Raw genomic sequence first — 12285 nt, forward strand, 5'->3', positions numbered from 1 at the left:
ATTTAAATTGTTTTTGGAAAATTCTGAAGATCTCCTGGCAAGATAAGGTACTAGATACTGAGGTCCTTTCTCTAGAGGAACTATCACGCATTCAAACTCTACTCCTGAGAGCAATTGTGATGGTCTTGCTACATTCGAATGCCAAACTTATATTTGCCTAAAAGACTATTTTACAGAGGCACACAAGGCAAACACAGGAAGATAAGCAATAGAAGGGCACTCTCAAGGTCTCTCTGAAGAATTTTAGAATTGATTGCGTGACATGGGAAACGCTGGTGCGCAGGACCGCCCAGCATGGCGCGCCCTCCTCAAAGAAGGCGCTTTGCTCTATGAGAAAAGCAGAATTGCAGAAGCTCAAAGGAAATATGAGATGTGCAAATTTAGAGCCATCTCCACTCTGAATGTTCATGGGGATTATTTGTGCCTGACCCATGTTAGTCCACAGTCGGACATCCTGTACCTTGACTGAACATTATTCACGTCATTTTCATCTCGCCAGCCCAGTCAGCCTGGAGAAGTCTCCATAGGAGTCTGGTAAGTATACCCTTAATTCACCAATGGTTTTAAAGCCTGTTGCTACCCCCTACCTGATTTAGAGATGGTTGACTGTGGTATGGCTGTTATGCATGTTACAGCTTCTTGGAGGGACAGATGAGAGTTGGGTGATAGATGGACACCAAAGGTGGGTGAGGAGCTCTGAAAGGGGCTCAGCAAGTCTTCCCACCAGAGGGGCTAGTCATCCATGAACACCCCATAGACTTTAGGGATGGAGTAGGGAATTTCTTGGTATTTTATTTGCAACATTGTAATTTGTTTTGTATGAATTTCTACTCTAGTTGGTCAGTAAAATTAAACAGATTACCTATGTTTTTCAGTATATGCAAACCTGCACAGTGCCTACAAATGCCAAAGGGGGGGGTGACTTTATTGTGACTGGTGTACAGTCCCAGGTGTAAGATGTAACACTTTAACATTTTAATATTTCTTTTTACCTTATGTGTCATGATTCAAATTCAGGTCTAAGAACCCTTTAGAGAGGTAATTAATGTTATTAATTAGTGTTAGTTTTCATTAGCCGGCCTTTCTGTTAATAATCTTGATTTAACTAAGTCTTTCTCTTGCTCTCTAGTCACCTCACACCACTGACCAAATGAAGCCAGCAGAACATTGGCATCAGAATTTTAAATCAGTACACCCAAAGGCACAATTGCAAACAAAACTCTAATGACATTAGATTTCATTTCTTTTTTTTAGGGGAGAAATACATTTGATTATGGATATCTTAAGTCTAACTTATATGTTAGGTGATATTTATTTTTCAACTGTTCCTCAATTTGCTTCTTCTAGTCCTCCCTGTAAGAGTAATGGAAATGAGATATATGAAGAGAGGAAAGGGGTGTTTTGCTTAAGGATGTTTCTGCCCCATTCCTGCTGTAAGAAAAAGACCTCAACTCTGCATTCATTTCATCGATGTCCATTTCATTTCTCTATATGTCCCAGATCAATTGTGTTCTTCTGAGAATGGAATCCATTTAATAGGCAGAGAAGAAAACTATGCATGTGCATGGAATTTGCATATGTGTATAATGTATATATAAATGTATATATAAAGGAATATACATCACATGTATTACCTCTGTGAAATTGCTTGCCAGAGAGGGATGGAGGGGAAAGTTTGGAAACTGACTTTTAAATGAATGTTGAGGATTATCTTTGCATGTAGTTGGAAAATATAAAATTACTATTTAAAAATGTTTAAAAAGAAACATACATCCATATAAATGCATCTATATCTGTTATTTATATTTAAATCTAAATAACTTGTAAAATTATTCACTCCTTGACTTAAATAATACTCTATAATCTATAGTTTTTCAATAAATATTTAGTAATCATGACACAAAAGTATTAAGCATAAACTGCACAAAAATTGCTTCAAGCTCAATTCAACAGATATTACATATCTACTGTGTGCAAGGCATTTGGTAGGTACTGGCGATACAAAGATCCTTAACCTCATATATTTTACACTTCCCCAGAATTCCAAGTAATACTTAATAGTAAAGATTTAGTTAATAACAAATGTATCCTGACTTATTTCATTAGACTGTGTGATTTAGTGAAAAGAACGCTGCCTGGCTCTGAAATCAGAGAACCTCATTCCATCTCTGAGACTAATTACCTTCACGAACTGTAGCAAGTCATTTAACCAACTTGGACCTCAGTTTCTTCCTTTGTAAAATAAGGGGATTGAGCTAGAGAGCCTTTGAAGTTTTTTTCAGCTACAGAACTATAATACTGATTCACTCACTCTTTTTTCATTCTTCAGGAGATGTATAGATAGATATAGATAGATGTATGTATACATATGTGTATGTATATTGTATATGTATATGTATGTGCACATGTATAAGTATATGTTTATGTGTAGGTGTGTATATATGCACATGCGTGTGTACACACATACATGTATATGTGTATGCAGAAATACATATACATTCCATATAACATGCATCAAAATAATACAATCATATAATATAAAATTCAATTGTATATAGATAGCCACTAAATCTATATTTCAGTATTAAACTCTATCACCCCATTACCTCAAAGTCCTTTCTGTCACAACTATGTTGTGAACTCAACATCCTTACTTAGATACCTTCTTGGCAAAGAAACCTAATGGGTCAAAAGTGAACTTGTTCCCTGAATCCACAAATCCACAAGAAACCTTTCCGAATTTTTAGCAGTATAGCTGAAACAGAAATAAACAAACAAAAAAACAAGTGAGCTGCCCTCTCACATCTCCATCTTCTATATTATGGGTAATAAACAGTTGTTTTTAGGATTGAACACCTGGCGAATTTCCTGATTATTATAGGTGTGCTTAGTGCCCCTTTTACTCTCTGAGACCTTGTTGCTTCTCACCCACTACCACCTGAAGACTGTAGAAGGATAAGGACCTAATGAAAGCTTCCATGGTAAAGCAAAATTCTTCGTTTAAGATATGATTCAGCTAGTGCCACTACGAACCTGTTTCCCACTCATTAGTGCTTGCTTCCTCTAAGGAAAGGACAAAGATCAGTATATACTCACCTTTTTATCTCTTTTTATTCAGCATATCTAGATTGCTACATAGGAGCAGATTTTCTGGGCCACCAAGCAATAGTGTATAGCAACCTTCCTCCCTACCTGATGTTGGTCATTGGGCTTGCTGCCTTAGTTTGAGATCCCCCCTATGTTCTTTGCCTCTGGAATTAGTAAGGCAAAGTTAGATTACATATACATAATGAAGACATGATACATATCAAAAGCAGAGGTACTTTTTGGGATTTGTGAAAAATTCTATATTTGGTTTTTTTTTTCTTTTTAAAGTTTCAACATGGTCCCTCCAGTAGAGTGATATGAGGAATCACAAAACCTAGAGCCTCATTGTCTAAGCTTATTAATCTATGACAAAATGCCTTGTAAAAAATGAGAATACCTAAAGATCTATGAACTACTCATTCAACACTCTGATGCAACCAAGAGATTGACATTCATGCTCCAGAATTAAGATTAGGACCATGGAATTTGAGAGATAGTAGGAATGACCATCTAATTAAATCCTCTCATTTTGAAGATGAAGAAAATAAACCCCAGGAAATTAAATGGATGTTTGACTTTCCCAGGGTAATTCACTCATATCTAGATGATGTTCGAGCCAGGACTATTGTCAGCATGGCGTACTAAAAATATCAATGGATGTGGAATCAGAGGAGTTGTATTGAATCTCAGTTTTACTACTTTACTACCTGTATGCCCTGGACAAGTAGTTTCAGTTCTCTGAGCCTCCATTTCCCCATATCCAATAATAATATCTAATATTTATTAAGGTGTTTCCAAAGTCTTAGTGCAATCTTATGCTATTACATGTATATATAGTTAGAATTAGAACCCAAGTATCATGCTTCCTGGCTTAATATTAATTTCATTCTCTAAGATTACCTTTTATTCCAATCCTTTTTTTTTCACATTGATGACTCAAATTCACATCATATAATTTTTGTTACATTTCTACCTAACTTACCTTTATTTCACCTCTCTATGTTTGTTTTCTCTAAGAGTGCTTCACACTTGTCTCTACTGAATTTCATTTTAGTATGTAAGATAATTGGTCTGAAGTCTCAAGGTAGTTTGGACCTGTATTCCTGTCTTCCAAAGTCATAGTAACCTAATGCAGTGTCAATTACGAATTGGCAGCGTTTTCCATGCAACCAATCATTTCCTAACTTGTATTATATTTATTTATGTATCTGCCTCAAATACCTTGCTAGATCATAAAACCATTTGAGGGCAAAGACTAGGAATATGCTGGTAAATATTTAACTGGCCCTCAAAAACAGAAGACTCACTTTTGTTGTTGTTGTTGTTTTGTTTTGTGGGGCAATGAGGGTTAAGTGACTTGCTCAGGGTCACACAGCTAGTAAGGTGTCAAGTGTCTGAGGCCAGATTTGAACTCAGTTCCTTCTGAATCCAGGGCCATGCTTTATCCACTGTGCCAACTAGCTGCCCCAGGACTCACTTTTAAGTTTAATCTTCATTACCAATATTTTCTCCATCATTTTATTAAATCTAGATAATCAACAAAATAATAAATGAAGCTTTGATTGGTAGCATATACTAATTTCCAAGATATAATTGTTGCTGGTAGAAATTTAAAAATTGGTTCTCAGGAATCAGTGCCACCTGGATTCACCATAGCACTGGGAAGGACTGCCGGTTTTCATCTTTGTATTCCCCAAGTCTCATGTGATGCCCTGAAAAACAGTATTTAATAAAATATTAAATTTATAAATTGTTGAATTGTTTACAGAATTTACTTTTTTGTGTGTGTAGGTCATCAACAAATATATAAAACAGAATATAGTCCCAAGCCAAAATGTAGAAATAAAGTGACAAGAAAAAAACACATAACCAGGAGTCAGGGCACTTGAATTCTCGTTGTAGCTCTACCAATTGTTCATTATATAACCTTGAAGGAAGCATAACTCCTCAGCATCTCAGTTTTCCCATTTAAAACATATTTTATTTTCCCTATTTACATGTTAAAACAATTTTTAATTTTTTAAAAAAGTTTTGCTGAGTCCTAGCCCTTCCTCCTTCCCCTCCCTTTCCCTAAAATGGTAAGCAATCTGATATAGATTATACATATGCAATCATGTGAAACATTTCCATATTTTTCATTGTGTTCAAGAAGACTGAAAAAAAGAAAGACAGAGAGGGAGGGAGGGAGGAAGTGAAAATAGTATACTTTGGTCTATAATTAAGACAATATTAATTCTTTCTTTGGAAGTGGATAGCATGGTCATCATGAGTCGAGGATTGTTAAGTCATTCACAGTTCTTCACCATGAAATATTGTTGTTACTTTGTACAATGTCCTTCTGGTTCAGGTCACTTCACTTTGCATCAGTTTATGTAAGTCTTTCTGAAATAATACTGCTTGTAATTTCTTATAGCAAAATAATATCCCATCACAATCATATATTATAATTTCTTCAGCCATTCCCCAATTGATAGGCATCCCAATTCTTTGACACCACAAAAATAATGGCTAAAGACACTTTTTGTACAAATAGCTCTCTCTCTCTCTCTCTCTCTCTCTCTCTCTCTCTCTCTCTCTTTCTCTCTCTCTCTGTCTCTGCGTTTGTTGTCTGTCTGTCACTCTCTCTGTGTCTGTTTCTCTCTGTCTCTGTCTTAATCTGTCTCTCTGTGTCTCTGTCTTTCTGTCTTTGGGATACAGACCTAGCAGTAATATTACTGGATCAAAGAGTATGCACAATTTGATAGCTCTTTTTGGCATAGTTTCAAATTGTTTTCCAGAATGGTTGGATTAGTTCATAACTCCAATAGTGCATTACTGTTCCCAGTTTTCCCACATCCTCTCCAACATTTATCATTTTCCTTTTTTTGTCACATTAGCCAATCTGATAGATGTGAAGTGGTACCTCAGAGTTGTTTTAATTTGAATTTCTTTAATAAATAGATATTTAGAGTATTTTCATATGACTACATATAGCTTTGGTTTCTTCATCTGAAAATTGCTAATCATATCCTTTGAATATTTGTCAATTGAGGAATGGCTTGTATCCTTATAAATTTGATTCAGTTCTTTGTCTATTTGGGAAATGAGGCTTTTATCAGAAATACTTGCAGCAAGTTTCCCCAGTTTTCTGTTTTCCTTCTAATTTAGATTGCATTGGTTTTATTTGTGCAGTTTAAAAAAATGTATGTAACTAACATTTTCCATTTTACATGTTGTAATGCTCTCTATATCTTGTTTAATCCTAACTTCTTCCCATATCCATAGATCTGACAGGTAAACCATTTCATGCTTTCCTAATTTTCTTATGGTATTACACTTTATGTGTAGATCATGCAACAATTTTGACCTTATCTTGGTGTATGGTTTGAAACGTTGTTCTATACTTACAGTCTACCATACTCTTTTCCAGTTATCCCAGAAGGTTTTTTTCATATAATGACTTCTTGTCCCAGAAGCTGGTGTCTTTGAGTTTATCAAACTTTAGATTACTGTGGTCATTTACTACTATGCTTTGTATAACTAATCTATTGCCCTGATTCCCCCACTCTATTTCTTAGCCAGTACTAGTTTTGATAACTACCACTTCATAATACAAATTGAAATCTGTTACAGCTAAACCACATTCCTAATTTTTTTTCATTGACCTGTTCTTCCAGATTGATTTTATTATTTTTTTTCTAGCTCTATAAAATTATTTTTGGTAGTTTGATTGGTATGGAATTGAATAGATTAATGTAGGTGGACTTTTCCTTTTATTATATTTGATCAGCCTATACATGAGCAATTAATATTTTTGTAATTATTTAGATCTGACTCAAATAGCCTCTGACAACCAAAGCCTAACTCCTGGCCTTCTTGTGGTGGAACTGCTTCCACTAACAGGAGAAGGGGCAAAGTCGATTCACTGGTGCCTTAAAACCAGTTGCTTCAGCAGGTGAGGCTCATTAGCCTTGGCAGGAAAGGTGCCTAGGGAAAGGAACCCTGATTTTAAACCTCCGCTGCCTTGCGGCTATACCCATATATGGGAAAGGCTTCGGGAGTTAACCCCAAGGAAAAATCAGGAGCCGGTGTCCCTTAGGCAGTTGGATGTTGGACATCACATCCCTCTGGCAACTCCTGCGGCGGCACTGGGGCCAAACTGTATTGGTTCTGCCTCTCCATTGGATCCACCAATGTCACGGAGAGGGAAAACCTGCTGCATGGGCAACAGATTGTTTTCCAATTGATCCGCCCAGGCCAGCCCCTGGAGAGGACACTCCAGCTACTCCTCATGGGGTAGATACAACATGGGATGCGGCAGTTACCGGTTATAAGTCACTCAGGAGCTGTGGCTCTCGTATCAGACTGCACAGCCACACTCTGGCCTGGGGCTCTTCAAGGCACTGATCCATGGTCGTCGGAGACTGATGGAGGCCTACTACGATGACTACTACTACTACTAGATCTGACTTTGTGTGAAAAGTGTTTTGTAATTGTATTTATAAGGAGCAGCTACATGGTGTAGTGGATAAAACACTGGCCCTGGATTCAGGAAGACCTGAGTTCAAATTTGGCCTCAGACATTTGACACTTACTAGCTATGTGACCCTGGGCAAGTCACTTAATCCTCATTGACCTGCAAAAAAAAAAAAGTGTAATTGTGTTTATATAGTTCTTGGACTTGTCTTACCAGTAGAGTTTTCAGTATTTTTCATTATCTACAGTTATTTTAAATGAAAAAAATTTTTTCTATCTTTTGCTGCTGGGGTTTGTTGGTAATATATAGAAATACTAATGATTTATATTGGTTTATTTTGTAAAAGTTGTTAATTATTTCAGTTTCCCATTTGTAATAATGATAACACCTATGATAATGGACAACATTAAGTAGTGAATAAAAGGACAGGTTCCTATTCATGAGGATCTCTATTTAAATGCTACCTCTTCTATATACTGTTACCCTAGACTTAATCTCTCACTTCCCCCAAGCAAATCTCTAAGCCTTCAAGGGATAGGAGTTGCTGATCTTGACCCCTTTCTAAATGAAGAGTTTCTTACATTCAACAAGAAATCCACAGCTAGAAAGAAAGTTTTTTTTCATTTCTTTAAAGAATGAAAGTGAGGAAGGAAGGAAGGAAGGAAGGAAAGAAGGAAGGTTTAAAAAACCCATGCTATCACATGATGACTAAAATGTCATAATGTAATAATTATCATACTTTGCTGTTATTAACATGATTATAATAATGAGAATACTCTGAAAGGCCTTGATTTTATATCTCCATTAACATTGATCACCATTTTCCTATGTTATAATAGACAGTCTTCATCAAGCACTATGGCTAGACACTCTTTAATCAATGGTCAACTTTGTGGTGATTTTGCCCCTCTGTATTATAAGAAGGTTGCCCCTCCAAATTCAGACATTGATTCTATTACAGAGCCACTCTCCTGTTTGGTGTTGACCATAATCAGAGTTTGTATTTTTCTGGTATAACCTTCAAAAACTCAGAATTACTCCTATGATCACAAAAACCTATCTGAATGGGCCAATAATGTGGGATTATTAATAAAAATAAAAATTGCAATTTCAGGGCCACATAGCCAAAGGATATGACCACTGATGAGAGGATGCCTAATGACAAATACAGAAGTTCTTTTGCAATAATTTCCTAATGAAACACCAAAGCAGATTCCTTCTGCATCTCAATCCATGATATCACACCCTCTAATGTTGATCTTCTCCCAAGACTGTTGTAGGACCTCTTCTCTATTAAATCATACTATCTCACTTGGTGATCTCATCATGTCAATTATGATCTCTATGCTAATGACCCCAAGATCTATATTTTCACTCTTAATGTTTCTCTTAAGCTCCAGACCCACATCACCAAAAACTGGATAACCTACAGAGAACTCAAACTCAGCCTGTACAAATTCATTATCTTTCCTCCAAAGCCCAACCACCTATTAAATGTATCATCAACCTTCTATTTATTCATGTTCACAACTTTAATGTTAACCTTGCCTCCTCACTCTTTTCCAAGTCACATCAATACCTTAATTTGATAATTTCTTGGTTTTTTGTTTTGTTTTTTTTCTTTTTTTTGCAGGGCAGTGAGGGTTAAGTGACTTGCCCAGTGTCACACAGCTAGTAAGTGTCAAATGTCTGAGGCCAGATGTGAACTCAGGTCCTCCTGAATCTAGGGCCTGTGCTTTATCCACTGCTCCACCTAGCTGCCCCCTAATTTTATCATTTCTACCTACACAGCATCTCTTTTCTCACTCACATAGTGACTAACCCAATTCAGGCCTTCATCCTTTCTAGACTATTACAATAGACTTCTAGTTTTTATAATTTCTAGTCAAAGTAGACCATGACATGTCCTACTGTGATGGAAAGAAAATTTTTTAGCCTTTGAGTACTAGAATTAGATATTTTCAGTGATCATTATAGGAGGCTACAAATATAGGAAACTAGTTCAGTGGTGCTCTGGAAATAAGATTAGATTGGTTCTGTTAGAATCAAGGATTACCCTAAGATGGAAAAGTATAAGAAGGAGTTCATGACCACTGAACTCCTTTCCAGATCAACTGTATGAATCTCTGAGTCCAGTGCTACATTACCTGAACCTGTAGAGCTATCATTTTGAAATGTGTTTATTTTCTCCATTTTAGGGTCTGTCAGTCAAGAACATGTTTACCCTTCTAGCAGCTTCATTGTTTGTTCACTGACAATGCAGGAAAAGATAAAGTAGATAGGAATGGGGCAGGGCACTGAGAATGAATTATGGCCTGGCTCTAGTTATACTCTCTAGTATCTAGAATTAACCATTTCTTCATAAAGCTTTGTTTTTTTTTCAGTTTCCCTGTACACACATTGATATATGGTTTGTGTTTTATATAGCTTTGCCTGGCATGCAACTAATTGTTTTATTATACACACACACATTTCCATTTTATTTCCTAGACAACTAAAATAGATTTACTGAAGCCTCTTTTGCAATTGGTAGGGAAATGCATATAAAACTGATACATAATTTGGGAGTTGATGTATCAAGAGAAGACATAAGTAACTCTCATTATCCTGAATGCCACAAGGTGAATCAGTGCAATTTAATAATACTAAGTCATGAACAGAGTAAAAGAAAGAGACAATCAAAAAAGAAAGGAAGTTAGGAGATAACAGAGGCAGGGTGGAGATGAAGAAAGAAAAAAGGAGGGGAAAAAAGGTGTACAAAGAGACAGAGGATCATAAACACTTAGTAGTGGTGTTGTTGGGATTGGATTTCCTTCAGGCTAGAAGTGCTGAGTGGAAATCCACCCAGAATAATCAAGTTTATTTTCTGTTGATCTGAGCTCAAGTAGCCAGGGGTAGGCTCAGATGCTCTTCAGTTATAAGGCAGGATTCATCTAAACCAACCTAAAACCATCCTTCTTTAGCCATCAGCTTTAGAGATGACTTAGGCTGGGCTGGCTTGGGTGCTGCCCAGCTTAGGCAAAAAGTGCTAGAACTACCAGAAGGCTCTAGGTACTGCTTGAATTTTACCATCTGCCCTTCGCCCTGACCTGCCACCATTTACTTACTCTGGGATCCCTTCAAGACTTCCAAGGTCCCTCTGAGGATGCCTGGGTTGATGGGGCAGGGGGCATATGGTGCAAAACTCAGCTCAAAGATTGTCTATTGTGTATCTGGGGTCATCCATTATCTGCCCCATCTTCCCCCAATCACAACCTATGAAAATAATTTCATACTTTTGAGTCCTAGCTTCCTTCTCTGTAAAAAGAGATAGTTTGACTAGATGATCTCTAGATTCTAGAGTTCCAACCCTCAATATTTAGTCCCGTGATATATCACTCAGCAGCTCTGTGGTATCCCTTCTTTCTGATGAAGTACTAAGTAAACATTTCTCTAAACGTAAACTAAATAAACATTTCTCTAAAATTCTTTGGTATGGTAAATTTTGTCTGGAAGATCTTAGAAGAAGTCAGCTGACAATTACACAGCTCACCCTGAAAAGAAATTTTACTTTTGTTGGCAAAATTTTATCTCTTTAGATATAACTTGGACAACACCCAAGATAGGATTATACAGTTTCCCCTCATTCCTGTTCAAACTCTGTGCCATCAGATAAATGGGAGGTTTAATATTAATTCTTCCAAGTAGCTTATATGAGATTGTGGCTTGAATTGTAGACACGAGAATTAGAGTCCAAGGACTTGAGTTCAGATAAAAATGTGGCTACATAGAATCTATGTAACCTTGGGCAAATCATTTCACTTTGGGGAGGCAGGTCTTCTCAACTGTAATAAATGCAGATTGAATATAAGACCTCTATGATTTTTGAACTACTGATATCAGTGATACAATTATAATTTATTATAATACATAGTGGGAGGCATGGCTCCAGACTCATTATTTTTCCATAAAGCTATCCATTTTATCTCACAGTTCTTTTTATTGAATAATGATTCCACTCCCCAATTTTCTGTTCTGCTTTGTTTTGTTTGTCTTGGATTCATAAGACCATAATCTCCTAAATCCATTAGGTTCCATTTCTAGGTTTTCTATTCCATTTCATTAATTCATTTTTCTATGTTTTATTTTATGATAATATTTTTCATAACTATTTTATAGTGCATTTTGAAATCTGGAAGGGAAAGTTCCCCTTCAACATATCCTTTTCTTTAGCTTCTTTTGATATTCTTTCCTATATGATTTTCTGTATTAATTATTTGATGATTTCCCTAAGTATTTAAAATAGACTATTATTACTTTGATAAGTATTGTGTTAAATACTTAAATTAATTTGGGAAGTATTAACATTTCAATACATTTTTTTTCAAATTAGACATGTACAAGAGACATCCCTTCATGTTTTAATTTCTTCCCCATTTTCAATCAAAATCATTTCTGTTGCCTATATATAGATCCCTTGTACATTGAACTATGCTTACTGCCCCATGTCTCCACCTGTTTCATTCTTATAAATTGTATTTTTGTGATATTTTAAATTTTTACTATGGTTAATCTCTACAATGTAGTTGTTTTTTTTACGGGAGTAGGTAACACATATGCCATTAATAATACCACACTTCTATTAACTTTTTGTTATCAAATGATATAAGAGATTTCAGATAAATATAATCATACTTGCCAAGTAAAATATACTTTCCCTGCTGATTGTCTATATTTATTTATATAAGCATTTTTTTTAAAAT

The 12285-nt window shown here is 35.9% G+C and overlaps 1 pseudogene; it reads left to right on the plus strand.

Annotated features, from left to right (window-relative positions):
• The first annotated feature begins 598 nt into the window (after positions 1–598).
• The window catches only part of LOC122749631, a 30871-nt pseudogene continuing 19184 nt past the window's right edge, over positions 599–12285 (plus strand).

The sequence above is a fragment of the Dromiciops gliroides genome, chromosome 1 (assembly GCF_019393635.1).
Source record: "Dromiciops gliroides isolate mDroGli1 chromosome 1, mDroGli1.pri, whole genome shotgun sequence".
Taxonomy (NCBI): domain Eukaryota; kingdom Metazoa; phylum Chordata; class Mammalia; order Microbiotheria; family Microbiotheriidae; genus Dromiciops; species Dromiciops gliroides.